Raw genomic sequence first — 6510 nt, 5'->3', positions numbered from 1 at the left:
ACAATTACCTCAAAAGTCACCCATTTGGGGGCACCTGGGTGGCTCAGTTGGTTGAGTTGACTCTTGGGTTCAGCTCAGATCATTACCTCTGCATCGGGCTCCACGCTCAGCATGGAGTCTGCTTCAGATTCATTCTCTCCCTCTCCCTACTTCCCCGCCCACCACCCCTCTTTCTCTCTCTCTAAAATAAATGAATAAATAAAATCTTAGAAAAAAAATCACCCCTTTTTCCTTGACTAGGTTTCCAAGACTGAACTGGGAACTGTGCTTTCATTTTCTCCAACTTGTGGCAGATATCCTCTCAATTCAGGATAGCCTTCAGAAAGTTATCAGCTATCACTTTTCTTCATGAGTGTTGATTTTCCTAAGAGGAAGCCTACTAGGGCCTTCACATAATTGGGACCCTCAGTGACCTACCTCCTCCCCAAAGTCCTTATTTCTTAGAGTTCTCAAAGTAACAAGCAGAAGCAGCCCACACTGGAGACCCTGCACACATGTAAAAGGAAATTTCCATCTGTTTTATTTGACAATTGTTTACTATGCAAATGTTTCACTTAAACTACATTCCCCACTCCCCATTTAAGTCTCATGACTACCTAATGCTTGTCTTCAAATTGGGATTCTGAGATATAGCAGCTTCCTTGACTGAATCATTTCCTGCCCCTGGACCTTTGATTTCTCATCTGTATAATTAGGAGGTTGGGCCATCTATTCTCTATAGACTCTCTCTATTTCATAATTCTAAGAATTTCTTCCTATGAAAGAGAACAATTGAGAAAAGTAATTCACATTCTCTACTTTCAAGAACATAGAAAAAATATAAATAATTTTTAAATATAATATTACACTCTCTCTCTCTTGTTTTTCAGGCTTTACCTTGAAACAGAAATTTAGTTTTATTAGGAGAGTAGTTGTACAGTGTGGACAAAGGAGGAGGGAGTTTTCATCTAAAGACTTGGATTTGAGATCCAGATGTATATTTACTCTGTCTACAATACTGTGCATGTTACTTTACTTCCCTTACTTTACATGTCTGTGAAATAGGACAAATGATACTGAGTTTATATGATATTATCAAGATTCATAAGATAATATATATAAAGCATCTAGTAGAGTACATGATTGATATTAATACAGATTACAATGTTAAAAATATTAATATTACTTAGAGTTTATAAAAACTCTGAATACCATAAAATTTTTTTCTAAGACCACATAGCATAGCTCAGTTGGGCAAATGCTTACATTGCATTATTCGTAAGGATCATTCGAGGCTGCACAATGGGTGGAGAAAGAAAGCTGACCTCCCTAAAAAGCTTTTCCATATCTTTCCCTTCAGGTCCATCCTTATATTCAAAAAAAGGAAATGAAAGTGTTGGAATGTCAAAAGGAAATAATGTATTTTTCCTTTTGTGAATTTACATATGCAGCATTCTTTCAGATTTAAAGAGTCAGCATTTCAATATATGTGTTTGATTTCTAATGACCTCATGGCAGAATAGTGTTCTTTGTTCATAAAGAAAAATGTTTATTCTAAAAAGATTATGCTTATCCCTCCAGATCACAGTTTTATATTAACTCCTTATAGCTTTAAATAAAATAAGATTATAATGACCAGGTCTACATTAAAAGATCTATTTCCCTGATGATTTTCATTAACTGGTTATGAGCAAAATACTCTTTTAAATATTACTTTAACAGATTATTATTTGCTTCATGATCAATGAAACTATTAAGGGTTATTGATTGATTTCTTAGGGATGAACTGTTTTCATTGATGTCCACTTAGGAAAAAGGGAACCACTCCAGGTCTCATAAACAGAAGGAATTTATTTTAGGAACTGATTACCAGGTAATAAAAGAGATTGAAAACCAGTTAGGGGACAGTGAGGCAATCCTCAGGTTTACAACAACAGGAAGGCACTATCACCACTCCTAAGGCTGGAGGGACACTGAGAGTACGTGGACTGCAGGAGGCAGGCCCAACCTTGGAACCAGAATCAGAACAAGTGTTATGAGCTGAAGCCCTAGAGATTCAGCTGCTGCTAAAGATGCCACCAGAAGCAGGGATGGCAAAGGTGAGAGATGCCCCTCTTCCTCCCACTCTCCAACCTCCCCCTAGTGTCTTCATTGGCCAAACCTACCATCTTAGGAAAATGCAGTTCCATGAGAAACAGAGTAGAGGAGAGAAAAGGCTATGGATAGATCTGAGAACAAAAAGGGGTCTAGTTGATCAGCCCAAGAACCACATTTCAGTTAAAGTTGTAAGCTCCTGGAGGATTGGAACTGTGTCTGGTTTCCCAGCATATACATGCCATTCACTCAGCACAATGTACAAGATGTTTAATATGTATTGACTAAATAAATCCATATGTGTCAGACATCTCGTAGGCTCTGATCAGATCCTCTCAGCCACATGTGTCTGGAGTTCTTGGCCACTTGTTTTACTCCAGCTCCCATAGCAGCTGACTTTAGTGGGCATAACCCAACTGTGTCTTGTCATCCATTTCCCAATCCAGAGGAGCCTGTTTAGTACCCACATATGCATAACCTAGGGATTAATGCTCCATGGGAGATTGCACCTAGAGATGCATTTGTCTCCTTTCTTCCCACCAATGAAGTGCTGTTGTTTACAAACATTTCCAGAAAATGATCCCATGATGCTAAGCAGTCAGTTGCCCTATATACCAAAAGGTGGTGTCCTTGAAAACATACCCTCATAATGGTACTCTCTCCTTTCTTGCCTCCTTCCCTGTTTCCTTCTCTTCTGCTTCCCTGGGATAAAAACACTCCTTCATGAAGTACTAGCACCTAAAATTTTGCCTCAGACTTTGCTACCTGCAGAACCTAAGCTGAGGCACTGGTAAAACTGAGAAGCAGCACAGTTAAAAGTCAAGAGTTATGGGTTCAGTGTGAGATCCACCTTGAACTAGTTGTCTGACCTTTAGTAAATCTTATAACCACTCAAGACCCAAATTTTATTTACTTTTTTCATGAACATTTATTGAACAGGTGCTCTGAGCAAAGCATGGTGCTAGGATATAAATTTGAAAAGAACATGGTCTTGGCTCTCAAGGACTTCACATATTAAGAAATGACAGAGATGTAAATGAATAATAATGTCCTCATCTGTGAGATAAGAATGTCCTCTATAGCTAAAGTCAGTGATTCAAACTTCAGACTTAGAACATAATCTCACAAATAAATTGTTAGCCTCAAATATCTATTTCCATCCTGATCTATATAGTGCCTTGTCATTACATAGATCAGCTTGAATCCTGAATATCAATTGCCCTCAAAATATATTTTCCCTATAGTATTTAAAAATGAGAATTCCATATTATGTCTAACCTACTTGGAAATTTATCCTAATGAAATAATCAGGAATGCATACAAAGATACATGGACATGGATGCTTAAAACAGCACAGTTTATAAGTAAAAGGCATTGGAAACAACATAAATGTCCAACATGGGCTAAATAGATTATGTAGCATTTCTATGGTGGAATACTAATGAATCTCTAAAATGTATATAGATGTTTATGTATTGCATAGAAAGAATGTTGGGGAGGTTCGTAAGAAAAATTCATTCTTTAAATCAGTAGATAAAATATCCTATTTCTATAAACAAATTACATATATTCACACAAATCTAGAAGAAAATACAAGACAATGTTAGCATTAGTTACCTTTGGATGGTAGTTTATCTGTATAATTTTTCTACTATAAAGATTATTTTTGAGCATAAAGGCATAATAACTTTAAATAAGGTAATAGAAGTAATCTAACAGTCAATTTATTCACTCAGGCACCACTACAAAGGAAGTGACAAATCATTATTTCTTATATCATAGCCTTCCTTCTGTTAATCTACTTTAAAACACCAGTGATACTAAACATTTTCTCCATGTTAAAAAAAAAACAAATTAATAAACAAAAGAGAAATTCTCCTCTGTATCATTTTACATGAAACCTCCACTTTTATGAGGGATGCTCAAAGCTTAATAATTTTGATATCTCTTGGAGCTCATTAAATTGGGATTCTTTCCGAATAGTAAATTAACTCTTAGTGAATTATAACCTGGAATAGAAGAAAGGTGCAAACTGGTCCAATATTGAGAACATCTGGTTTTGAAAACAGAGTCTTGGTTTCATCATTTTGAAATCAGAGTCATGGTTTCAAATCCTGCTTCCTCACCAACCACCTGTGTGAACCTGCACCTCAGTTTCTTCACATGAAAAATGGGAATAACAAAATCTGATAAACCATTTGTGAAGTTGAAATGAGATAAAGTCTGGGAATGGCCCAGCACAGGGCTGAGGACAGAAATATTCTATCAACAAAAGCTAGTTCCTTTCCTTCTTCTTTTTTTTTTTTAAGATTTTATTTATTTCTTTGACAGAAAGAGAGAGCACAAGTGCACAGAGGGAGAAGGAGAAGCAGGCTCTCCGCAGAGCAGGGGGCCCAATGTGGGACTCGATCCCAGGATCCTGGGATCATGACCTGAGCTGAAGGCAGATGCTTAAACAACAGAGCCACCCAGGCACCCCCCTTTCCTTCTTTTGCCACCCCAAAGCCTATAAAGAAATAGAAATAAAAGGGAAGTATAGATTCTACTTTTGAATGTAACCTAATTTACTCTTCCCTGGATCTTTTTACTATTTTGAAATATGAAGGAAATAAAAACAGGAATTAAAAAAATAAGTTAAAATACCAGTGGAAGGCTGAAATGTCATTATACCCATATTGCAATTACCCAAATTTATTTCTGAGTGGTCCCAATTTAAAACAAATACTTGTTTTACATTTTTATAAATTGAAGTAGATTATTCATATCTTTTTCATTTAGGGAGGGGAAAATGTTATCTTTTAGAAGAGCAATTTTACTGTAATGTACTTTCATGTGTCAGAAAATTCATTTTTGGAATTCATATTGCTGCTGATGTATCCAGTTAAATGATTCTCAATATACTATAATGCATCAAATCCTACCAAAATGAATTTCTTAAGTATAAAAATTAAATCTCTTTCCTGTCATGTTCATACCATTAAACTATGTGGAACATTTAAAAAAGAAAGAAAGAACAAAAGAAAAAAAGAAAGCTATTTTTCAATGAAAGTTCAAAATTCCCCAGAGAAATGAATTTGTTCTTATAAAAACTTCTTATGTAAGTGGACAAATTATCCAGAGAAAAATAAGTAATTGGGTGAACATCAGAAGACATTTTGATACGAATACAGCTACAGATATATCCTAAATTTGCTCTCTCAGGGAGTCTTTTTTTTTTAAAATTTTTTTTATTAACATATAATGTATTATTTGTTTCAGGGGTACGAGTCTGTGATTCATAAGTCTTACACAATTCACAGTGCTCACCATAGTACATACCCTCCCCAATGTCCATCACCCAGCGACTCCATCCCTCCCACCCCACTCCAGCAACCCTCAGTTTGTTTCCTGAGATTAAGAGTCTCTTATGGTTTGTCTCCCTCTCTGGTTTCATCTTGTTTCATTTTTCTCTTCCTTCCCCTATGATCCTCTGTCTTATTTCTCAAATTCCTCGTATCAGTGAGATCATATGATACTTGTCTTTCTCTGATTGACTTACTTCATTCAGCATAATACCCTCTAGTTCCATTCACATCGTTACAAAAGGCAAGATTTCATTTTTTTGATGGCTGCATAATATTCCATTGTATATATATACCACCTCTTCTTTATGCATTCATCTGTTGATGGACATCTAGGCTCTTTCCATAGTTTGGCTATTGTGGACAGTGCTGCTATAAACATTAGGGTGCATGTGCCCCTTCAGATCATTACATTTGTATCTTTGGGGTAAATACCCAGTAGTGCAATTGCTGGGTTGTATGATAGCTTTATTTTCAACTTTTTGAGGACCCTCCATACTGTTTTCCAGAGTGGCTGCACCAGCTTGCATTCCCACCAACAATGTAGGAGGGTTCCCCTTTCTCTGCATCCCCACCAACATCTGTCGTTTCCTGACTTGTTAATTTTAGGCATTCTGACTGGTGTGAGGTAGAATCTCATTGAGGTTTTAATTTGGATTTCCCTGATGCCGAGCGATGTTGAGCACTTTTTCATGTGTCTGTTGCCAATTTGTATGTCTTCTTTGCAGAAATGTCTGTTCATGTCTTCTGCCCATTTCTTGATTGGAGTATTTGTTCTTTGGGTGTTGAGTTTGATAAGTTCTTTATAATTTTGGATACTAGCCCTTTATTTGATGTCATTTGCAAATATCTTCTCCCATTCTGTTGGCTGTCTTTTGGTTTTGTTGACTGTTTCCTTTGCTGTGCAAAGCTTTTTATCTTGATGAAGTCCCAATAGTTCAGTTTTGCCCTGGTTTCCCTTGCCTTTGGCAATGTGTGTAGGAAGAAGTTGCTGCGGCTGAGGTCGAAGAGGTTGCTGCCTGTGTTCTCCTCAAGGATTTTGATGGATTCCTGTCTCACACTTAGGTCTTTCATCCGTTTTGAGTCTATTTTTGTG

The sequence above is a fragment of the Leptonychotes weddellii genome, chromosome 11 (genome assembly GCF_054177405.1).
Source record: "Leptonychotes weddellii isolate Sample4059 chromosome 11, ASM5417740v2, whole genome shotgun sequence".
Taxonomy (NCBI): domain Eukaryota; kingdom Metazoa; phylum Chordata; class Mammalia; order Carnivora; family Phocidae; genus Leptonychotes; species Leptonychotes weddellii.
Note: the sequence above shows the minus strand (reverse complement) of the source record.